Below are 25,565 nucleotides of genomic sequence, written 5' to 3'. Positions count from 1 at the left end.
TACTGCATAAAAAAAAAAAAAAAAAAAGTGGAAGAGACCATCAGAGTGTGCAGCAATGGCCAAAACCAATGCTCAGAACCTTCCCAGCAAGAAAGAAGAGCTGCTGAAACATCTGGACCACCTGAAAGTGGAGCTCTCCCAGGTGCACATCGCCAAAGTGACAGGTGGCATATGGTCCAAGCTCCCGGAGACCTGAGCTGTCTGCCAGTCTGTCACCCTTGTTCTCACCATCATTAACCAGATTCAGAAGGAGAACCTCAGAAAGTTCATAAGCCCCAGGATCTGCTGCCCAAAAAAGCATGTGCCCTGCACCGCAGGCTCAACAAGTACAAGTACAAGGAGAACCTGGAGATCAAGAAACAGCAGCTGAAGGAGCAGCCATAGAGGACCCACCGTGGGAACCCACAGTCAGGGCCAGAGCATTGGCATTAATAAAACACACACTGACTGGGGGCAGAGCAGGGAGGTGAGCAGCTGTACTGGCTTTGAAGGAAGAGGAAAGGGGCCATAAGCCAAGGAATGTGGGCAGCCTCTAGAAACTGGAAAGGCCCCTAGAGTCTCCAGAAAGAAATGCAGTCTTGTCCACATCTTGACTTTAGGCCAGTGAGATCCATTCTCAACTTCTGAACTGCCAAATTGTAAGATAATAAGTTTGTGTTGTTTAAGCCTAGGTTTACGATAATTTGTTACAGCAGCAATAGGAACTAATACAGGCACCTTCCAACTGCATTTTCTATACTTCTCAAAAAAAATGCTGCATATTAAAGCACTAGATCTGAGTTCCTAATTTTTCCTTATTATCTTAGTCGTACTCTTCTGCAAAAATATAGCTCTACAGTTCTTCATTTAATATGGAAACTAAAAACAGAATCTAACAAAACAAATATTTTTATCCAAATTGCCTTAGTTTTTATTTCAGAAAAGTTTGTCCAAAAGGAGAGTGGGTTAGAGCCCATCTCTAGTGCAGTTGATTACTTTCCTATTGAGGAACCTCTATTATTCATTGGTGAGTGGAGCACCAAGGCATGGTTAACTTCAGTTTTCAACAGAAGTTCACTTCCTCACAACTTTCATTCCATTCCTTAAAATGTTTCACTCTGCAAAAAACCAGGGCAGACGGTCCTAGCCTTATTTAGGTCACAGACCTTTTCAGAATCTAAAGGCAGCTGTAGACATTCTCCCCAGAAGAAAACATATAAACACATATACAAATAACTTTTTTGTGCCATTTTTTTGCAATGGAAATTGAATTATTTTACAGAGACTATAACGTATCTTCCTAAAGTCTTATCTCTGTTGTTCTCACCACATTTTTCTTGACATTAATGCCTATTTTCCTCAAACACCTGAGATAAATGCAAATTTTTCAAGTAAAAATAAAGTTGAATTCAGCTCAAAAGTAAGCTTCTACAAGAAGGCTGATGTTTGGCTTTGATATTAAAATTACGGAGCGGTTTTTTTGACACAGCAATAGACTTATTATTTTTGACATCTGTTTGACTATGACTTTTCAGTTTCACAGCAATAAGTGCTTAAAATACTGATTTGGCAAAAGAAAACAGTAACAAACAAAATGGGAGCTGCTGTGGCTTTATTAGATGAGGGTTAGGCATAGTGAGATTCCTAGAGTTCTCCAAAATCCTTGTTGAGATCATGCTTTGAGAAGTCTGCATCATTAATGCTTTGTCATTTTTTTTTTAAAGGATCAAGTATTCATGGTTGCATGTTAAGGTCATCAGAGGCAGGATTAGCTTTCAAAGGGTTATCTAAGGATTCCAGCTGTCTATGGGTTTCTACCTGTAAACAAATTGGGAAGCTTTGTCGCTGCTTGTTCCAGTTTGCAGAAGCCCTTCTCCAGCCTTGGAATGTTTAGGTAGCTGTCTGCCCGCCATGTGCCCCTCCAGAGTGGCTGTTGAGCTAAAAGAATTTAAATGAAAAGATTGATTACCTAGGTGATTTGGCAAGAATATCCATCAAGTAAAGCTAACTATGATTGGACCATTTCCTTTTGGGTTATTCTAATAGTTGGATTTCCTTTGCCTCAAAAAAGAGGAACTTTCATTTGAAGGTCAACCAAACATTCGAAGACAGGTCCTCTGGAAAGCTAATTAACTTCTGTATTGCAGAAATGAATTGACTCTTCTACTCCCATTTCTTGACAAAACTTCTTGAAATAGAAGTGTGTCAGCCCTGGCTCTCAGGAGGTTGACAACGTTCATAGAAATAGAGACAAGTTTTTCATGATCGCTGGCGGAGTCGTTGACACTGGCTGACACAACTGCATGTTGAGATGAGGAGAATGTTTCTTCACCAAAGCAGCAGAACCAGATGTGTTGCCAAGCATCACAGATGCTCCATCTGAGCGCAGAGTGCCAAGATTTTTATTCTGCCTGGAAGTTTGTTTGGCAAAGAAATTCTTCACCATGTTAAAGACGTTGACTCTGCAGGTTCTAAAAGGAGTTCACGAAGTAGGAATTCTTCCTCGATTGTGATAACTTGCCAACAGGAGTTGGCTATGCAAATGGAGGTATCTATTTTCTCTAAGTTACATGCAGAAAATGAAATATTAAAGAAAGGTCAGAAACTCTGTAGTGGTGACATCATTTGATGAGAACACAACTTCAAGAGATGTGTGGCTTCACCACAATATTTCAGTGGCCTCTGGGTTATTTCTCTTGGTGATATGTTGAACTCAAAAAATGTTTTAATACAAGTGTTTTTTCTTGGGGAAAATCCAAAGCCAGGTAAACCTCCAGTCTGTAAAAATCAAGATATTTTTATATAAAGAAAAAGATCCACAAGGTCTAATAGATTTTTAGAGTACGCAGCCTAAGGTACTCATTCAATTTTAGTGGTTCCATGCTTCCATGGGCCAGAATCTTGTCCCACAAAAAATACTTCACTTTTTGTGTTTCATCACACTCCATAATTAGTGTAGAATTAATAGATATAAAAACTTCATGGTACTTTTTTTTTCTTTGAAATTTTCCAACTTTAGCTAGACTCAAAGTAAACGAAGATATATGGCTATAATCATGTTAGCAGGGTGTGTTTTCTTAGATTCCTGTCAACAGGAAACTATTCTAGAGGTCTTAACATGGTAGTGACAATGTCACCTGTCTCTTTACCTTCTGTAGCATCTATGGCAGATTGCCTTCTGTTCAAAATGTACTTTCCTGCCTACTGATCTCAGACTTGGCCACGTAACTCACTTTGGCTGACCCATGCCACTTCCCAACGTGAAGGCTCAAGAGCCATCCTTGGCTCTGCCAGTTCTCTTTGTTTCCCCCTGAAACACAGCTGGAACTGTCCATGTAGGAGGTCTTCAGTCAGCCTGAGTTCTGGAATAAAGAGGACCTGGAGCCAACCCATGTGGACAGGTAACGTGAGCAAACAATAAGCCTTTGTTTTTATAGGCCTCTATGATTTTGAGGTCTTTTCTCACTGCAACATAATTAGGCTAGGCTGATAGATACAGCATTCTATGCCGTATCCTCTGCGTGAATCAATGTCCTGATATAATTTGACAAACGTTTTTTCAAAAGCAATCAAAGTCTCAGATAGGAAGTTTTAAAATGTTATTTTCTTCCTAAATTCACAAACATATTCCCACCCCTTGAAGCCCAATCTCAGGTATAGGTTGAACTATTTTGCCATTGTGTCCTTCTTATTGAAAACGGATACCTTTTTTTTTTTTTTTTTAACCATAAACATATATTGAAGGACAAGTCACTGGGTAAACCAAGAGAAATATGACACAATATGGGCCTTTCAGGAGTCACTGTCTGATGGGGCCCTTGGTGATGTAAACTAATACTTGTAATATGGTGAGAAAAATGCTATAATAAAGTTGTGAACAGAATCTGGGTGAGAAAAACAGGAGGGTGACCATCTTCATAGGACTGTCTGCAAATGTTTCACGGAGAAAATGGCATTTGGTTTGGGTCTTGAAGGATGAATGAGGATGTATGAGGAAGTGTGGTGTGTAAAGTCAAGGAGTATGTGGGGTAGTAGGGGCAGAAGTGGAGGAAAATGACACTGGACAGGGAAATTTACGGTTGTGAAGGCTTTGGCATCATCTAAGGAATTTGAATTCTATTCTCCAACCAGTGAAGAATAAAAGGCAGTTCTAAAGTAGAGATTTGTCATGGTGAAACTTGTACTTTACAAAGGAAACTTTGGCAATGGGGCAGAGGATGGCATGAAAAGAGATGAGACTTGAAGTGGGGAAATAGGCTAGAAAGTTCCACAGTTACTCCGGCCATCAATAATGGCATCTTACACCTAAATGGTAATAATGACAATAGAAAGAAACAAATTTGAGAGATATTTTTAATAATGACTATAAGAAGATTATTGAAAATTTTTATGTTGGGTAGAGTAAGGGGAAATTGAGGGTTTTGGATGACTGGGAGATGCCTAGCTGAGGCATCCTTATATGTATGTAGCACTTCAGTGTTTCAAAGTGCTTTCCCTTCCTTACCTTATTTAATGTTCTGACTCTGTGTATTGGCTTATCAAGGATCCTTCCCATGCTTCAGTATCAGGAAGATTAACTTGGCTAGTGAGGAAGCAGCTAGAAACCAGATAACGTGACTAAATTAGAGAAGTAGTTGAGCCTAGAAACCAGTTAACTTATCTAATAGAGAAGAAGCTAAGACTAGGAATTAAGTAACTTGTCTGACGATGAAGAAACTGAGATCGGAAAAGAAATCCTCTCATTAATTTTCCTTCCCAGCAAAGCCTGTTGACCCACCTAGAGATGACAGCTAGGTCACTTGGGATGCAATTCTGCAGAGCCAGAGCCCGTTCTGTCCAGTATAGACAGAGAAAGTGTCCTATATGCCTGCCCCAGTCCTCTTTTTTCCCTGCATTCTAGGTCTTGAGAGAGTGTTTGGAAAAATGATGGCAACAGGTCTACGAATAGTGCCTTTTTCCCATTCACCCATTCAGTGTGCTTCCAATAAGTAAACACAGATCCAATGTGGAAGCAAGAAGTATGAATGTAAAAGGAGACCAAATATTTTTGATGCCTCAAAAGTTGGTTCAGAGTAGAACATATATAGTAACCGTGCTTATTCTGGCCTTGATCTAAGAGTCATTAGGAAAATATGATGCTGGAGGAATATGGGTCAGTTGAGAAGCAGCTACTATTGTCACTATTTTTCTGATGAAGACAGAAACCTCTGAGGCATAAAGGAACTCACTAAAAGTCACAAAAGAAGTAAAACAACCAAACTTCAAACTCTAGTCTGTTGCCTCCAAAGCCTGCCATTTTTTGTATAACAGCCTTACCCAAGCCCCAGAAAACAAAACTTAGTGACCTAAAGCAATAATTTTCCATTTCTCCACTATGCAGTGCATTGACTGGGCTCACCTGGGCAGTTCTTGCCTGAATCTCTCGTATGGTTCCAGCCAGATGTCTGGGGCTGTGGTCATCTAAAGGCTGGACATTCAAGGTGGCTCAGTCAGATGACTAGAGGTTGTTGCTGGTTTCTCCTAACATGGCAACTGGGTCCTGAGAGGGAGAATTCAAAATCGAGTGTTTCAAGAGGTCCAGGTGGAAGCTGCAAGAGTGCTTATGACCTAGCCTTGGAAGGTTCCAGAATGTCACTTCTGTCATATTCTATTAGTCAAGCAAGTCCCTAAAAGCAGCCCAGATTCAAGGAGAGGGTGAATTCGACTCTCCCTCTTCATCAGGAGTGTCAAGGTCATATTGCATAAGAACCTAAAGGGTAAGAGATGTTGTGTGGCCATCTTTCAAAAATTAAATCAGCCACAATTTCCAAAGAGCAAAAACTTCTAATAGATGTCCTGTAGCCTTCAGGAATATGGAGCCTATTACCAGGAGACTCTCTCCTAAGGTTTATCTGTCTAAGGTTTATCTGCACATAGTGCTGGATTAGGTTATCTCAAAAATAAACAAACAGAGCACTTTCAAATTGCCAGGTATATCCAAGTTTTATCATGCTATTTCTTTTTATTTCACTTTTGTTTTTGCTTTATGAAAGGAGAAGCAACAAAGGATTGACCAAATTGTCATTCTCAACTTCTCCACTGAAAACTTGAAGGGCTCCCTAAATCTCTCCTCTTTTGCTTTGCCCATAGACGAAGATGTAGTCTCCAAATTTCACCTTCTACCTAAGCTCTCCTTTGAAACGAATTGGGGGGTGGGGGTAGGAAGGAGTTGTAAAGAATCCTTTTTAAATTCCTGTTTAAGTTGTAATGGGCATTCATCGTCCTCCACCGATGGAGGACGAAATGCTAGTCCTGTGTTCTGGAAGTACTTATTTACTCTGCCTGGCTGCCAGAAATAAAAAGCCAAGTGAGGAAAAGAGGTGGTACAACACTTCCGACCTAAAACGTAAGAGTTTCTACTTTTTAGAAAATGTACTTGGAATTGCCAGCAGTTCACATCTGGTATTTTATTAATTTGTTCAAGGACATTTCTCATAGGATTTCAAAGATCACTTATATCTCTAAAAATTGTGCTGTAAGAACTCTGAGTAACTCGGTCAAGCCTCTTTTCCAGGATCTTTGAAGCTAATGTTTCTCTGCTGTAGTGAGGTGACATTTCGTGGATGTTAAAATCAACATTCAGCACGTTACGCACATGAATTCTGTTTCTTGGTTCTGTTTCTTAGCCGAGTCTTCTGATCAGCAATGATTTTGGAATGGGGACAGTATCTGTATTCTTTGTGATTCCACACCTGAATATTTTGGAGACACACACGACAATATGATAAACGAATATACAGCTGTTGCAGTCTGATAATGTAAGATTTTATTGATTATCCAACAGAGTAACTACCCTGGGTATTAGATTTGCTTGTCTCAACCTTCAGTGCCTGGGGTACTTGAACAAGTTCTTTTCCATTGAGTTGACCTCAAAGTCACATAGTTTCTGAATCAAGGTGCTCGGATTTCATACTTTGGCAATTTCTTTCCTTTCTAATGGGGTATATTAGAGAAAATGTGTCACCTTTTGCACCATGTAATACCAAATCAGATCAGAATTCACGCACAATTATGTCAGTGGAAATCTAATAGTACAGGCTGGCTTATCTCTAGATAACACATGGAAAAATAAACTTCCACAACTGACAGATTTACTTGATTTTTTTTTCAGATAAGTTATTTGTAAGTAATCGAGCTAAAGAATGTAACTGGATTATTTTTCATACTATAAAAAAAAAAAGACCCTCAATGGTAAAATGGTTGCTAAGTATTCAAGCTCTGTCATTCTGCCTTTTTCTCCCCGCTTTCTCTTTGAAAAAGTTCCTGGATAATGAATGCAAGGAAAGAACCAAAAAAGAAAAAAAAAAAGAGAGAGAGAGACATTTTGCATTAGCTATATTTATTAAGAGAACTAACAACTTTAGGCAAACAAAATTTACATAAAACACTTACGTGAAAATAACATTCGTTGATAGTTAATGGCATTTAAGTAACACAGGTTACGTGGTAGTCTACCTGGGAATGATATTAGGCTGTCTAAAAAGCATTCATCTGTGTTTCTCTTTTATAATCAGGAAAAGTCAAAGCCCATTACTAATCTGAAGTCTTCTTGAAACCAATTAAAATAATTTAGGATAAGTTGTACTGCAAATGTGCTTTTTAAGTGTTTTAGACTTAGGATGTCTTAGGGATGTTGTAACCCCTTTTAATGTTACTATTTATATATAACTACCATGTGTATAGTATTACACCTTTAATGCACTGTATTAGCTGTCACTTGAAATTAAGTGCAGGCGTGTTCTTTTTTGGCCTTCAGTTTCTCCTGCATTAAACGTTTAAATAATGATACTAGTAGTAAAAGGGTAGGTAGCATTCCCAGCGGAAACTCGCTTCTGCATCTGGTTGGGTTGTGTTCAAGTTTCTATGTGAAAGATACTGTAATATCAGAATCTCTTAGTGTTTACACACCTGGTATCCAGAACTCTACCTGATGTCTTTTCTCGGGAAATTAATGGAATCAAAGCTTATGGTAGGTACATTTGATAGATACGCCTTGTCTGTGGAAATCTGGCGATAATTCCATCAAAATTTGTCCCTAGCTGGTCATATATTTATACATTTTTGTATCTTTGTGGTTTTCTTCACCAACTCTGCTTGTATCAGTGCCTTCATTAGAAGGTCAGGTTTTGAGGATTTAGTAATTCACCTTGACACTGTACTAGAAGTTGAATGTGTCAAGCATGAGTTTTCTCCACTCTGCGTGAATTCTGTAGCATTAAAAAAGGCAAACCCGGGCTTCCCTAGTGGTGCAGTGGTTGAGTCCACCTGCCGATGCAGGGGACACGGGTTCGTGCCCCGGTCTGGGAAGATCCCACGTGCCGCGGAGCGGCTGCGCCCGTGAGCCATGGCCGCTGAGCCTGCGCGTCCGGGGCCTGCGTGTCCGGAGCCTGTGCTCCGCAACGGGAGAGGCCACAACAGTGAGAGGCCCACGTACCGCAAAAAAAAAAAAAAAAAAAAAAAAAGAAAGGCAAACCCATAGCTAAAATATTTTATTGATACCTGTTTTTCATTTAGATGGGGAGAAGTAAATAGATGCTTATTGATTTCAGGTGTTTTTCTGTTTCTGTAAGTCATGTTTGCTTTTTATGGTATAAAGACATGATGTAGACTTTTCTCCATGATGATAAAATTGTGCATTTTCCAAACATGCAAAACAATTAGTTTTAATAAAAGAAACTATCCAGATGTGAGCCACTTGGAGGGGCTATAGCTTATACTAAAACAACTGATATGAAAATTTAAATTCCTTATATTTATTCGTAAATATTCCCCTCCCACAGTCTAATGCAAAGTGATACAACTTTCTGGGTGGGTCTTTTCCCATAACGGCAGGTAGAAAGAGTAATATATTAGAAAGAGATAAGTGTTTATCTTACAGGTTTTGACCAACTTTGTCACCTACGAGTACATTTGTATCTATTTACATACCCACAGCACAGAAATGAAGGTGAAATGTTTCTGATTAAGAAAAAGAAATCGAGATAGTATTTTTTCCTATTCAATATGAATGATATTCAGTGGTATTCAACATGAGTGATTTCACATTCAATTCATTCATTCTTTCACATATTCATTATGAGTGCACTTAATTATTGGCACACCTATGACAAATGTTTATTCTGTGCAATACATACTGACACATTTTAAGAAAAAAGTGCAGTGAGGGGCAATGAGGCTTCTTCCCCTTCATTCATCATCACCATCTGTTGCCTCCATTTACTCCCCGCTTTTGTTCAACCTTAATTCTTTCCTTTGTGGCTTCCATCTGTAACATTTGACTAAACTTGCTCCCTGAAGACATCAATAACCTCTCTTGGTCTTCCACTTTTTTAGTGCATTTATCCCAGTGCCCCCTTGACCACCATTTAATATCCCCTTCTATCCCTATCTCCCTGTGCATTCATGTTTTTTTACACTAACTCTTCAATTTTTGTCTTTTGTCTCCAATATTGGAATAGTCCCAAGTTTGTTCTTCCTTAGAGAACTGATCTGTGCCCACAATTTTAACTATCCCCAAGGAAGATAACAACAAAATGTTTACTTTCATTCATTTATTCATTCATCCATGCAACAAGTGTTAATCTACTTGGAATATTCAAAGCACCATGGTAGGTGCTCTGAGGGATACAAAGAGAAATGAGACCTAACTAATTCTTCTTCTCAAGGAGCTGAAAAATCTCTGGCTATGCCTTTTGTCCCAAGTCTGTTGTCTCTTTCTATCCTCTAGACATTGAAAGTTGTCCCATCATAACCCCAAACAGTGTATTTCAACCTGAACTTGTGTTCTTCCTCTAAAACTGGATTCCTTTCATAGCTGATGGATTTCTACCAGTAGCACAGTTATTTTACCGGCGAAGACTCAAAAACTCAAATCATCTTCGGTGGTTCTCTCTCTGTCTAATCCGTAATATAAGTTCTGTAGATTTTGTGTTTGTACTGCTCTTTATTTTGTACCTTCCTCTTAGATTCTCTTGATATGCTCTGCCTTGCTATCTACATGAAATGCCCTTTCTGCTTATTCAAGACCTGTCCATCCTTTAAGACTCAACTGGAATCTGCTTCTCCCACCCCAGCCAGTTACCCCTTTAGCCAATATTGAGCTCCACTTCAGAACACATAATAATATATTTGTTTTCCTCAGTTGACACTCATCTTTTTTGCCCTTCCTTTGTGTGTGTGTGTGTGTGTGTGTGTGTGTAATTATGTGCCAGGCACCATGCTGAGCATTATCTTCATATACATCCTCTCATTTCTTCCTCATGGAAAGTATTTAGTAAGTTCTATCATCTACATTTTACAGATGAGGAAAATGAACTCTGTTTGGCTAAGTGACTTATCCAAGGTCACAAAGAAAGGCTGAAATTAGGACCCAATTCTATCTAGACTTTAAAGCCCATGATTTAAACCACTATGCCACATTGCTTTATGACTTCTACATAGTATTTATTAACTCATGAACTTATTTAATTTTAATGTGTCATACCTCCACAAAAATATTATAAATTCTAGTGACCAGAAGTAAGTAGTATAATACATATTATGCACGCTGGTATACTAATAGCAAGCATTTGGTTAAATACTCAATGAATAGAAAGATTATGTATGAATAGAAAACAGCAAATCAGACATTAGAGTCCCATAACCACTCAAAGTAGCCATGTTGTATGCTGTATATTATTTAGTAAAAGAAAAGTGACTGGGGCTTCCCTGGTGGCGCAGTGGTTGAGAATCCGCCTGCCGATGCAGGGGACACGGGTCCGTGCCCCGGTCCGGGAGGATCCCGCATGCCGCAGAGCGGCTGGGCCCGTGAGCCATGGCTGCTGAGCCTGCGCGTCCGGAGCCTGTGCTCCGCAACGGGAGAGGCCACAACAGTGAGAGGCCCACGTGCCACAAAAAAAAAGAGGAAAGTGACTGTCAAATCATCTTCATTTTGCCAGTATCTTTCTGATCTTCTCTCTAACATCTATACTTCCCATAAGGAATCAGAATTCCTTCTACCTTTGCCAGTATGGTAGAAAAAGGAATTTTCTGCTCCCTATGTGTATAATTCACTCCTATCCTCATTCACAGGTTTCTGAGACCCAGCCACTACCCATGGTGCTGTAGGTAACTGAGTTGAGTGCGGTTCCTGTCATTAAATATCCCCATGTGTTCCCATCAGTCATTCTCCTTTCCATTCCCATGACCACCACCCAATTTCAACTCCTTCATACCTTGAATGAGCCACTTTCCAGCCACTCTCAGCTATAACACATCTTAAGAATGCTGCCAACAGTCACTGAAGATTTCTCGAGGCAGGATAGCATAGTGGTTAAGAGTATTGGCTCTGGAACCAGGCTGTTGTGTGACTATCCCTCAGTTTCCTCGTCTGTAAAATGGGGTTAACAATATAGGGTTGTCATGAGAATTAAATGGGTAAATATGTGGAAAGCTTAGAACAATGTCTGTGATACAGTAAGGATTTCCTAGGTGTAATATTATTAGTAGTGTTATCATTATTGTTTGCAGCAGAAGCAGCTTCACTGGTCATGGGTGCCTGGGAAGATTATCAAGTCATTAAATGGAACAAAGGATCTGAGTTAAGGATAGATTTTAGAGGGGAGGAAAACTACTTCTGTTTCTCATATGTTGTGTTTGAAATGTCACCAGGCCACCAAACTGAGTATTCTAGCAGACACAGGCATACCTCAGAGATATTGTAGGTTCTGTTCCAGACCACTGCAATAAAGCGAATATCACAATACAGTGAATCACGTAATTTTTTTGGTTTCCAAGTGAATATAAAAGTTATGTTTACACTGTATGCAGTGTATTGAGTGCACAATAGCATTTTTAGGTCTTAAAAAACAATGTACATAGCTTAATTGAAAAATACTTTATTGTTAAAAAAATGCTAACCATTATCTGAGCCTTCAGCAAGTCATAGTAGTAACATCAGAGATCACTGATCACAATCCCATAACAAATATAATAATAATAAAAAGTTTGAAATATTAGGAGAATTACCAAAAAGTGACACAGAGACACGAAGTGAGCAAATGCTGTTGGAAATATGGTGCCGATAGACTTGCTTGATGCAGGGTTGCCACAAACCTTCAATTTGTAAAAAATGCAATATCTGCAAAGCACAATAAAATAAGGTATGCCTGCACTAGAAATAGAAAACTAATTCTAAGAAGAGGTTATGGCCGGAGACCTAAATGTGAGCAGTCCTCATTAGAGATCAATGTAATTACTGAACCAGAGGCTGCTGAGAGTAAAGAGAAGAGGGCCAAGGACAGTTCTGTGGAGAATGCCTGTATTTACGGGGCCAGGGAAGAGGGGGAACAGAGCGTATGGCTGACAAGGAATTGTCAGAGTGGTAGGAGGGGAGTCAGAGGGTCCCTGTCATGGAAACTAAAAGTTTTGAGAAATATGTCTCTCGAATTAAATATGGCAAATTCTCGTGGAAGATGAGAACTGAGAAAAAAGTCATAAACATTGGTGATTATGTTAGTCATGACCTTGGTGTTCATAGTTTCCCTAGAGTGGTGGGAGCAGAAAGCCAAGGGCATGTTGGAGGCAGCTTGTATGAACTGCCCTTCAGAATAGTTTGACTCTGAAAGGGTAAGAGAAGGAAGGACAAGAACTTAAGGAAGTTGGCAAGAACTTGGGGTTTGCCTTAGTAATGGAGAGCTCATACTGTTTTAGAAGGAACCAGTGGGGAAGGTGGAATTCCAGAGCTAGAAGAGGAGGATCAAGGTCTCAGAAGAGATAGACGTGGATGGAAGGAAAAGCACAGGAGAAGCGATGAAGTTCCATGGGGAGCTTCTGGTGAAAGAGTGAGTGTTGAGAAAGCACATGTGACCTCAGTTCTCTCAGGAAAGTGGGAGAAATAGTTGAAAGTTGGGATGGAAGGCTCTGAAAAAAGGAAGAGGATTGAAAGAATACTTGGGAGGAATGTGATAGCCCGTCAACACAAGATGAATGAACAGATCGTCAAGTAACTGCGAAGGCTCACCTGGTGCTACGTGACAGCACAGGAGTCTGTAGTGGCCAAAGCAGAACAGTGCACAGCTCAACAGCCCAGAACAATACAGAAAGGACATAAGGGCAGGTACACTAAAGTCCATATAGGTTGCAGGGGAAGGAGACAAGTGAAGCTAAAATTGAGTGGATGGGCTGGGAGAATGGTGAGGTGTTAGAAGGAGCAAGTCTCTTAATTAGCAGGATAGAGAAGGCTTCCCCGCCAAATGAAGGTATAAATGACAGAACAAGATAATTATTTTACTCTAGATGCTGAAAATTCTCTCCCTCTCTCCCTCCCTCTCCCTCTCTCTTTGGTTTATAATTTTAAAAAACCCAAAAAACCTCTTTCTGGAAAATAAAAGAGGATATATTTTAAAGTTAAATATACTTTGACACTCCTGAAAGCATCAGTCAGTTTAGTAAGGAAAGTTGAATTTTGTTCTCCATCTTCTTTTTTTTTTTTTTTAATTTATTTTATTTTTTTTCCCCATCTTCTTTAACACTTCACCTATGGCTTTAGATGAAGTCTGCTTTAAAAGAAGAAGTAGAAAAAGATGTCAAAGAGAGTTGTAAATTATAGAATGACATCTACCGTGCAGTTCTTCTGTCACTCTCACTAATATTGCTTAGCATTCTGAGTTTTAAAAATAACGCAGTTATTGAGATTTAAAAGTCTGTGGACGCAGAATACATTTTTTAAAATAAGACTTTTTACTATGCATAGCCAATTATAGTCCACTGAGAAAATGATGTATATTTCCAATACATTTTTATTATGTACTTAACTGACGTACCTTCCCAGCTTCTTCATAGACATTCCACTCTATCAGCCACTGTACATAATATACTTCTTAGAAATCTACTTAAATTTGTATTTACCTGTGAGGCTAGATTGGCTCCAGAGGACACAGTCCTTTTTTCCTTGAGTAAATTATACATATTTTAGAAAACTATCTAAAAACATATTTACCTCATATGGAATTCTGATCTCAAGGGTAATTAAGACCACTTTTTGAAAAGCATAGCCAATACATTTTAACTCTCTCAGGTAAATAAGATATATTTTATAATCATCTAAGAACGAGTTCTCTCTTCCTTTACTTCCCTTTCCCTTCTCCTGTAACTATCACCATGCCTCTTTAATACACATATTTAGTAATTATTTCAATGTTTCCTCAGATACTGCTCTTCTCTTGGGGTCAGCAGGGCAATTTTGCTTCCCTTGCATTCCAGGCACAGGCAACTGTACACGGAAGAGGCATGGTCTACCCTACGTATACTTTCTAAAAGAGAAGTTACTTTATGAAGATTCAGATTCTTCTGCATATATATTTTCTTTGGTCTTCACATTTTAAGACGGGGGTTCCAACTTTAGGGCTAGGAGTAGAGCTAAGAGTAAAGTTCTGTATTGAATGAATACAATATTTTGAGTTTATTTTTTAAATGGAAGTAATATCTGAAAGTAAATAGGCAATTTTTACTTTCATTGTATTTATTTGCAAATCCATTGTAATTATTTGCAAAAGCAACTATATACCACAGTCATTATTAAAACCAAAGAAATAAATGAAATTTCCTAGATAAACATGCTCTCTCATTTAGCTATTTTGTACTTCTAAAACAACCTTTATACACTGATTTCTTTGTATACACTGAATAATGAAAATGCACAACCCATTCTTCCTTTGTCTTACAATAATATTGCAATCGTTCACCCAGGAAGAAAGCAGTAGGAAATCCATGTGACAATAATTGTTAGGTGGTTTGTGCAGACTGTATGAGAATAGAACTAAAAACTTAGGGAAAAGATGCTTCCTAAAAACTGTAAGATGAGTATAGAATAATGCCTGGTTTGTTTCCCCTCTTCTCTGCCTTTGAGGACCAATCATTTACATGTCATGAGACTGCTGAAGTTGCTGTGGGTAAATGTCACTACTGTGCGCATTCTTCCACCGGCATGTCATGGTTTCTACTGGTCTCTTCCTAGGCAGGGTAATTGGGACCTAAGAATTCATCCTGCTCTGCTCAAGCCAGTGTGAGCTTCTGAACCAGATCCTCTGGCTTTAGGACCCTCTTAAAGTATTTGCAGTGATTGCTACACTTCGAGACTTGGATGCAGGCTTCTGTGGGATTAGTGGCCTAAATCTTAATCAACTCTCCTGCCCAAGTTAGTCTTAGAACTCAGGTAAGCAAGGGCCCTCGTTTGCCTAGCAGAGTCCCAGTTTACGCCTGTTATCCTACTGTAATTATGAATAGCGCCCAATTTCACCTTCAGAAGTGTCTTGGTTTGGATGATAGAGGATATGATTTTTCACTTATATCAGTTCTTTGGATTGAGTTTTTGTTTTCTTAGATATGATTGTGTTTGTGCTTTTTATGTTTATGAAGGGTTATATTTTCTTTTTTCTACTCAAGTAAATTTGAGAAAATTTTGAAAAAGACTCTAGTTTTTATTGAAGTAATCTAGGAACCATGTTAAAACAGATTCCTTAGCCCCACTTCAAGAGATTCTAATTCAGTAAGGATAAGGTAGGATGTGGGAATTTTTTTTATTAGGTGATTCTTAGGCATCCTAGAGTTTGAGAACTTTAGTTTCACACACCTGCAAACTCAGCCTAGTTCTTTGACCCCTAAACTCTAAACTCAGATACATGCAAAGGGATATAACTGCTCCAAGATCCTCCAGTGAACGTTCGGTCAAGCTGGTAAGCTGCAGCCTGGCTGGGTGATACCGACAGGCTTGAACAACTAATATTTCTCAAGCTAGCCCCAAGGACTTGTCCTCACTACCTTGTCATGGCTGGAACTCAGGTGATCATTTTGGATGAAATTCAATCAGAATTCATCCCCGATTCTCTGGCCAAACACACAAACCCAGCTTCAGCCAGGTGAATTAATCTACATACCTGACGCAGCTATTTTGAATATTTTGCAAGTTGAGTGGTGAGTGCGGATTGAAGAGTGGTTTATTTCCAGAAGGTTGATCCTAGAACAAAAGACAAATCATTGAGTGATTCAGCCGCCACCCTCCATTCCTTCACGAGGCTTTGTGTGGAGCCCGATCAAGGACACACGCCATTCAACAGCAGCTGGCTTTGCTGACACTCTCAAAGTCATTCTTTCCTTTGACAGCTGTCAGGGCTCTGCACACTTTATGCATTCCTTCTGGGCACTTGATCCTCACATTCCAGCAGGCAGGAGAAGCTGGCACCTGAACAAAAGGAAGCGAGGACCCGTGGCCTCCCAAAGATCACGGCTATGGGCCTCGCACATATTAACGAAGTGTCGTTTACATTCTCCAGGGCACTTTTATTAGTCTTTCAAGGGCACCTGCATTTGAGGGGTCTTAAACATTTTTTTCTCACTCTTATCTTCGCCCTCTCCCTCCACCCCGCCTTGCCCCTTCTCCCATACACTATCTCGCGTGCCTGGGCTCTGCAGAAGGAAATTAAACTGTGATTTGGTATGCTAAATTACCTGAACTAAAAACTATAATTTGCAATATTATTAAGTCATCACTGTCATGGATTTCAATTTCTTTCTGTTTAAACCCCTAACTCACAGCATCGCTCTTTTCGATGATTACTGAAAAGGAGAAAAGGAGAGAGAAAAGCCCTTGGTTAGTCTACCGTCTGTCAGGAAAGTTAAAATAGTCTGCTTCCGAGTGGTTGCTTCAGCCTGGCCAGTTTTCAGTTAAAAACTCCACACTGCTTTCACGGTGTGCTTGCTCAAGTCCGAGGGCATATGGGAAAGATGTGGGGCCTCTTTGGGGCTTCTGACAGTTTGAGTCAATTGTAGAAACTGGAAATTTCACATTTCTACTTCCAGAGAAATCTTGACCACATTCAGTCCTGGATCATGAGGACCTTTTCTTTCTGTACTGCTGTCTTTAGTCCTTTTGGAAACGCCTGGATATTTCCTGTTAGCTGGCAGCACGGATGGCCTTCACTACAGCCAGAAGCCCAGTCCCCTTCTTCTGCCATATTCACTATGTTGCCGCTTTAGATTAGGCATCAGTATTTTCTGCAAGGGCGGACCAGTCAGGATAGGATAGGTTTTGCTGCAACAATGACTTCAAGTCTTGATGGATAATTTCTTGCTGATAATGCTTTATTTCTTCCATATAAAATGTATCCATCAGGGGTGGGCAGGGAGCTTTGCTCCACACTTTCACTGTTGTCCTGACCTTGGGCAGCCACTATCTGGAATATTGCCAGTTACTAAGTCTAAAGGATAAACATGGCAAAGCATGCACTGGGTCTTAAAGCTTCCTCCCGGAAACAACAGAGACCACTTCTGTGCACCTTTCACTGGCCAAAGCAGGTAACTTCCAGAGACTGGAGAAGTACAATCCTAAAAGAAAAGAGCCAGAATATTTGTGCATGGCCTTAATGATTACTACAGAGTTCTAGTAGGTTCCTAAAATAATGAAGGGAGAGAATGACTATAAAAATCAAGTTTTTTCTACCCCCAAAATATGTACCTTGAACCATTAAGAACTTATTGCTTCCCCCTGCACTTCAATAACATTACAAAAGCAAGGTGCAGACTTTGGTAACTGTTTGGCGATAGTAATGTTAAGGTCTGAACATGGGTTTCTGTGGTTAGTGTTCTCTTTGTGACTGCCCAGGACACATGTTGTGGACAGTAGCACGAGGTGGGATGTGCTCTGTAATACGTAAGCAGTGATCTGGGGAACAACGGGACTAAAATATACTATCTCTCGTTCATCAAGTCTCTTTGTCTCTCATTCAGCAATTCTCTACTGAAGGATATAGATTTTACCAGGTGATTATACACATTAGAGTAAAGGTGCATTCAGGTTCTGGATGGGGTCAGACTTCCTCAATTTAGATCCCATCTCCATCATTTACTACTGTGTGACCTTGGGTAAATTGCTTAACCTCTCTGTAGCCTCAGTTTCCTCTTCTGTATAACGGATGTAATAATAGTATTTACTTCACAGCATTGATAAGATGTATTTATACTTCTTGGCCCCAGGCTCCATAAATGTTATCCCTAGCAGAAGATCACTTACAGTTTTCTTACTTACTTTGATACAATACTTATAGATTCTGAAATCGGGGGAAACTAGCTGTTTTTCCTCTGCTTTGATAATATATTTTAAATATTTTCCATTCTTCAGAAGCTGGTTTCAGGGCACAAGGCTGCATATATCTTAAGTGCTAGGAGGTGCCAACTAGTAAGACACTACTGCAGGTGTCTTTTGCTTGGTCATCCACAGCAAATACTTCTGTCTATTCAAAGAATTTTTTTTTTTTCCTTTAGTCTCCTTAATGATAGATTGGGCAAGCAAAAATTATATAGGCGGATGAGAATTCTGAACTTCTTCCAAGGTTGATCTAAGTTTTTAAATATGATGTGCATAACCTAATAAGACATGGACACTCAGAATCAAAATATAACCCCTGGTCATGGCATAAGTCAAGGACAAGAATGCTGTGGAGCCATAATTAGAGCAGAGGCATGAAGGATAACTGTATTTCTCGACCTTCTAGAGTCAGCTCATCTTCCAGCCTCTGGTTGTGTTGAGTGCTCCTGAAGAGGCTGGCCAGTCTGCCAATGGTTAGTCTGCTGTGAACAGTTAAGGTAACAGCATCTTGTCTTTACTTAGGAGAGTAAAGTATATTAGATACAGTTTACTTCTCCTCTCATTTTCTGATTAGCTTGTGGTCCCAACAGGGATCTTGAAATCCAGTGTTACCATACTTCTGGCTCCAAGAAATTCTTGCAAACTATTTTTTTCATCAAGGAGTCCTAAGACAAAGATTGAAAAACTGCTGCAAACAGTGCTCAAGAAGTAGATGTGCAAGAGAATGTTAAATATATTTTCCATGACATTCCAAGGCTATTAATAGAAGTAACAAAGGTCACAGAATAACAGCTTTCCCCACAGAAATTTTATTTCCTGTCAAAGATTTGAATCAACAATGCAGAACTAAATTTTTTAGAGCCAGCATGGGGCTAAGGAGGTCAAGCAATCGTGGGTTTTGTCTTATAGCCACGAAGGGTGTTCCTACCCCTTCTAACCATGTCAGAATGTCCCCTGGTAAAATAGGAGGCCAAGTTAAAAAGCTGGCAGGAAGCCATGTGTACTCAGAGCCACTCCAAGGAATCTTGTCAAGGGACTACTGTCCTGACAATGTTTCCATAGTTCCAGAACCACCAAATCCTGCTTTTTAACAAGCACTGAGTCTTAACTATACGTGGAATTGTGGCCTGTGTTTGTCTGGTATGGGAAATGCTTTCCTCTGCGTGATAAACAAGGAAACTAAATTTAAAAGTCCATTTACCTTTGGAAGATCCAGAAGACAGAATAAAATCCACCTCAAGTTACCTGAATCTAATAATCTAGGTCAAAATTATGTAATTTGTTGGTAGTTTCAGATCTGTCTTATGGTTTCACGAGCTCAATTTATTACAGAATAATTATCCCAGCTCCGTTAGTATGAAAGACCACAACAAGTCGGAAGACCTGGATTCTAGGTCTGCCTCTGGTGCAGTCTGGAGCGAGTGGCTTATAAAATGGGTTATTTGAACTAGAGCAGAGAGGTCAGCAAACAAAAGTCCGTGGACCAAATCTAGCCCGTTGCCTGTTTTTGTAAAGAAAGACTTATTGGAACACAACCACATCCATTTGTTTACTTAATGTCAACGACTGCCTTCGTATGACAATGGCAGAATTGAGTAGTTGCGACAGAGACTGTATGGCTATAAAAGCAAAAATGCTTACTATTGAGCCCTTTACAGAAAATAGTTATTGACTCTTGGATTAGAAGCTATTTATTTCCTCTGTTTCCTCATCAGCAAAATGGGAGTAAAAATAGTACCATATAAGATTATAAGGATCAAATGATAATTCTTAATACAGTTCTATTTAGGAGATGTTAGCTGATATATAATTATATAATTGCTAATTGAATGGTCAGCACAATCACTATCAGAATTCTAGCAATCAGTTTCCCATTACGGAAGAAATCATTGCTGTTGCAGTGCTCTGCTGAGTAGGATGTTGCATGAAAGGAAAGGATGGCAGTTTATACAGGTGCCTCTTGGAAAACTGGAGTAACAAAACCCAACATAGAAGATATTCCATAGGCATAGAAGATATTCCATAGGCAAACTGTATTTCCAGCCTAAAAAATGCTAGTGACTCACATTATCTAAATGTCAACTTGATACTTGAGCCAACCTTCATAGGCTAAGTCAGATTCAGTCAAGCCAAGAGAGGATTTGAAGGTATTCAAGGTCAAGGGAAGTAGAAAATGCCCAAGAGCCATTGAGGGGCGTGAGTAGAAAAATTCGGCTGGAGCAAAATATTCTGATACAAGAGTTATGAGTGACAGAGCTATGAGGGTAGGTTGAGGCCAGGTTAGAGCATTTTGAACACTGGAGCAAGGAGGAGTGTGGAAAGATTTTTCTGTGCATTGAGATCCACTGAAGATTTCTGAACCTGAAAGGAACAGTATTTCTAGAATAATTTATCTATCTTTATGTTACAGAATGCATTAGAGGATAAAGAAACAGGAAATTAACTTCATTTTTTAGAGGTGAATTTCAGTTTTGTCTGCACTGTTGTTACAATTATAAGAATGTTTTATGTTTGTTGTTTATATTTGTTCTTATATCTCTTTCTGAAACTTCACTTAAGCCTACTTTACTTAGTGTGTTTAAAATGGAATAGTAGCTAATGCACAAATGTGAAATGAATTCATGTTTTTTTTATAGCTACTTAAAAAGCCTCATTTTACATGTACTCCAAAAAACATTTATAATATTTTCAATTTATTCCACAAAACCTATTGAGGGCCCCCTGTGCAAAAGATAGGGGAAAATGAGTAAAATATGTGTTCTACCTTCAATCTGAAGGGAAAACAAGTGACAATAAATTAATACAAGCTCATAAGTAATTGGAGTATTCAGAAGGAGTTGGGTGTAGAAGGGCTCTAAAAGTGTGGCAGACGCTGTTAATTGTCTACTCAATGTCCATTTCCCCCTTTTCCCTTGCTAATAGAAGACTGAATTTATATACGATGGCAAAGAATATGGCTAAATACTCATTTTCTAAGGTTATATTACAACTGTGAATGTCCATCTAATATAGGTCAGACCAAAGAGCTAGAAGAGGACGTTTTCTGGGGGGTTCTAGAAAAGCTTTTTTACTTTCTTGATAAAAGAGGACAGCTATTGCTGGCTCCATAATGTGGATGTAATGCCTAGGACAGGGGCAACCATCCTACCACCATGAGGCAATAAATAAGAGGATGATGGAAGGGAAAGATAAAAAGTTCTTGGGCCCCCGATGATATCTTTGAACATCGAATACAACAGCAGTGACTGGCGACTTCTGAGCTTGCTTTTATGTGAAGAAAATTAATTCTATCACCTAAACTACTGTTAGTTGAATACTCTGTTCCATGCAGCTGAATGCTAGAAAATTCATTGAGTAAAGTTGATTCTGTGTTTATTCACTTATATAAAGAGACACTTATTCTTTTCTACAAATACTTATTACTTCAACACTTTTATTTTTTCATCAACCTACTGTGTGTCAGGCACTGTGTTAGATGCTGGAATTATAAGTATAATAATTATTCTGCACTTAATTTCACTCAGCAAGAATACCTGATAATTTTGCTGAAGCTGGAGAACAATAGAATGCCTCTTTTCTCTCCACCTCTATCTTTCATATCACTCTAATTGCCCTCTGTTCCTACCCCCTGAAAAGAAACAAAGCAAAGGGATTTCCTTGGTGGTCCAGTGGTTAAGACTCTGTGCTTCCAATGCAGGAGGCGTGGGATTCATCCCTGGTCAGGGAACTAAGATCCCACATGCCGTGCAGTATGGCCAAAGAAAAAGAAACAAAACGAGACACAGTGAAAATGTGGCCAAGGGGATCCAATTTAGTTTTATATATACTACTCATGCCTCCTCCCCATTTCTTCAGAAGAAATGGTCACTCTATAAGAAAAGAATAAGAAATCCAGTACAACTCCTTTATTCCACCTTGAATCTTTCTGAGCACTGGTGTAGCTATGGAACCCTCATCTAGAATGTAATCATAGACCTATTTGTGAAAAAGGTTCGTTCACTTGTGGGTATATTGCTCCCAAACAGAAGGCTGGTCATTGAGTGAGTCGTCAAGCCCAAGCCCCTGAACTCCCCCTTGGACCTTACTGTACTCAGGCTGCTGCAGAAGGAAACCCACAAGAATGAGCCGCAGCTGGAGAGCATTTCTATTCGATGTGGGTGGGAGTTTATCATAGGAATGCTCTGGAGTCTCTGCTTGTTTTTCACCACCTTAAAAGCAAATGGTTATCTGACAGGAAATGCTTTGTGTTCAGCCTCTGCCTTTGATACTGTATTTTGGGAAACGAGCTGAACATAGGTTTAGTCTTGGTATCAAATCTCTGGATGTAATCCAATTAAAAAGTACCTTTTGGTAAGAAAACCCAGCAGCTTCAGAAATGATCACTTGACCAAGATGCTGCAGTGGAGCCAGTAACAGACCAGTCTGCTATTTATCAAAACTTTACTGGGATAGAGTCAACTCATAATTCTTGTCAACAAACTGGTATCTCCTCTCACCTTCTTCGTTTCTGCTGATGCCATCATATCTGCCCTGCCACGCCAGCTCAAAACCCTGAGTCCTACCAACCACTTACATTGCTTCTCTCTCCTTACCATCTCTTGACTCATCTCCTCCATCATCTCCTAGCAATGCCTTAAATCAGGCCCTCATTACCTCTCTTTGGAGCTAGCAATGGCCCACCAACTAGTCCCCAGACTCCTACAGTCTAACCCCCATCTGCTTCCTATCGCCTCTAGCATTTAAGTGCCATGGAGCCGTGATCTTGTTTGTTTGCCTCATTCATCACTGCATCCTCAGGACTGAATAGAATGCCTGGCACATAGTAAGCCCTCAGTAAACCTGGGTCGAGTGGACACATCGTATAGAACAACCCTGATCTGATTTGGATCCCTTGCTAGAAGACCTTATTGTCTCCTCATTTCCCCTGACATAAAGTCCAGCCCTCCCTAGGGTGGCATTCAAGGAGCTCCAGAGCCTGGGTCACAGTCTGACATTCTGGAGTTCATTCTCTCTACCCTCCGTCATGTATTCTGTTCCAGCCAAGCTAGGTGACGTTACATTTTTGCCTCCTTCCAACATCCAAATATTTGCTCCCTCTCCCTAGAATGGTTGGAAAGCCCTCCAGGCCATCTTTGCCAGTCCAAATCCTAAATTCTACCTATCCCTTAAGAACCAGCTCTCATCTTTCTTCCTTCATCAAGGCGTTTCTGAAGATAACAATAAACCTGTCATTTGGGGGGACCTTACTATATGCTAGCTCACGTTTTTCCTCTCACAGAAACCCTCTGAGGCTAATCTGCTTATCCCCAGTTTAAAGAGAGTGAAACCAAAACTCAGAGCCATTTTAGGATTTGACCAAGTTTGCACAGCACCGGCAGGGTAGGATTTGAATCCAGTGCTGAAACCCCTGCCCTCTGTTATCTCCTTATCCACCATAATTGCTCCTGGTGAGGTTTGGAGGCACAGAGGCTCCAAATTGGCAGCCAGGGTGTTGAATTCAGTTGTGGACAGCATTTTAAAGCAATCTTCAAAAATCCAGAGATCTCACAGAAAGAATGTGGATCTGAGCTTTTCTTGAAAAATAGGAAGTTCTGGCAACAGCAGGTCTGCGTTCCCACCTGGCCATGATCCAGGGGAGCTGGGTCGTGGGTGCCCCTCTCCATGGGGCCTGTACTCTCACCCTGCCAGGTCTGTGAAGCATTTGAGTTTGTGTCCCTGAGAGCAACTTGTTGGCACCTGTCATAAAGCATTTTTCAAATTCTGCCTTATCTCATTTCACCTTCCCGAGGCTGCAAGCTTTCTACTTTATTTCTGCCTTCTCTGCTGTGTTTTCTCTCTTCCTAGTATGAAATCAGTGCTCGGCATATTATAGGCCCTCAATTATCTTGTTATTGAATTGAATATAAAAGTAAGTTTGCAGGTTTGCTAATAAGCCCAACACTTAATATTTCTCCAAATGGTGATTTGGGGTTAATTTTAGTATAGTCAATTCTTAGTCCTATTTGTTAAAAAATTAGAAGAGACAAAGCAGTGAATAACCCCTCAGATTTTTTTTTTTAAACATTGGATTACATTGATGTTTTCATTAGCTGTTTGTTGCTGATTGCTCTCAATGGTAGATGATAAAATCATTTTGCTTTCTCTATGAAGTCTTCCCTGCTTCCACTGGTTAGCCATCTCCCTGCCTCTCTGTGCTTCTGGTATAGAATTGATCTGAGAGGTTCTAAAGACTTGTTTACTAGCCTGTTCTCTTATGGGCAGGGACTAAGTATTATACATCTTTGTATAGCTCACACTCAGCATACAGCCTGGTGGATAATAGGTGTTCAATACGGTTTCAGTGACCGAATTATTGCCTGAAGCATATGCACAATAGATACAAAGATGATCCAAATTGAAGTTTCTTTAGTCTGACATGAAGGGACATAGCCACTACTTCCTCAAGGTTAATCAGTGGTATTGATAGTTTAATATAACATTTTTCTTGATATTTCCTTGCAGTTAAGAAGTTAACATTAAATTCAACACCAAAGGGGATAGATATCTTGTTGGTTGCATTTTGGGCAAAACCAAGAGGCTTCAGAAGTTCCTTATTCTTTCTTCCTTTGAAGTGGTTTTAAGAGGCAGTAATTGGGTTCATTAGCCTGTGCATCTCTCTGCCTCTGGAGACCGCCAGGAGACCCTGTGCAGGGCTGGCGTGTTTGATCTGTCAGTAGCCACAGTTCTGGGCTCAACTCTGACTGCATTGACCAAAACAAATGACAACCATGGTACCCCATTTTCTTAGTATCACCAAACCCAAGAAATTAAAAACCAGTAGAAAGACTTAAAATTAATAATAATAAAAAAGACCTGTCCTTTCTTGTATTTTCTGTTGTTGGGCGATAGTAAAAGTGTGACATAGTCATTTCTTCTTAGTTTTCCATTTTCCAGGAGTTGTACTCTAGTATTTTATTGCCTTAATAACACTCGAGATTTTGTCTTAAACTATGCAGCTTATGTGATGCATTTTAAAAATTCCGGGGGCTTCCCTGGTGGCGCAGTGGTTGAGAGTCCGCCTGCCGATGCAGGGGACACAGGTTCGTGCCCCGGTCTGGGAAGATCCCACATGCCACGGAGCGGCTGGGCCCGTGAGCCATGACCGCTGAGCCTGTGCGTCCGGAGCCTGTGCTCCGCAATGGGAGAGGCCACACAGTGAGAGGCCCGCGTACCGCAAAAAAAAAAAAAAAAATTCTGGAAGTAAAATAAGTGCTAACATCTAACATTTATGGAATATTGCTGTGGGCCAAGCAGTGGGATAAGCATTTTAACCAGATTATTACATGCGATCCTTACAGCAACCCTAAGAAATGGGTATTGCTATTAACCCAGATTTTACATGTGAAGAAACTGAGGTTTAGAGAGGTTAAGGAACTCATGAAGAGTC

General features: G+C 39.9%; 1 protein-coding gene across 13 annotated transcripts in view; it reads left to right on the top strand.

The window, feature by feature from the left end:
* Nucleotides 1-25,565, top strand: part of MCTP1 (multiple C2 and transmembrane domain containing 1) — a 541,379-nt gene that overhangs the window by 471,219 nt on the left and 44,595 nt on the right. The window contains exons 21-23 of one of the 13 annotated variants that reach the window (XR_010942041.1): nt 2,127-2,527; nt 3,138-3,380; nt 6,645-6,776. The exons of 11 other annotated variants lie outside the window; for them this stretch is intronic. The gene's annotated coding sequence lies outside the window, so the exon portion shown is untranslated. The remainder of the gene's footprint in view (nt 1-2,126; nt 2,528-3,137; nt 3,381-6,644; nt 6,777-25,565) is intronic. One more of the 13 variants, XR_010942040.1, reaches the window with a different exon arrangement.

Source organism: Pseudorca crassidens, chromosome 3 (genome assembly GCF_039906515.1).
Source record: "Pseudorca crassidens isolate mPseCra1 chromosome 3, mPseCra1.hap1, whole genome shotgun sequence".
Classification (NCBI taxonomy): Eukaryota; Metazoa; Chordata; class Mammalia; order Artiodactyla; family Delphinidae; genus Pseudorca; species Pseudorca crassidens.
Note: the sequence above shows the minus strand (reverse complement) of the source record. Positions and strands in the feature narration are given on the sequence as shown.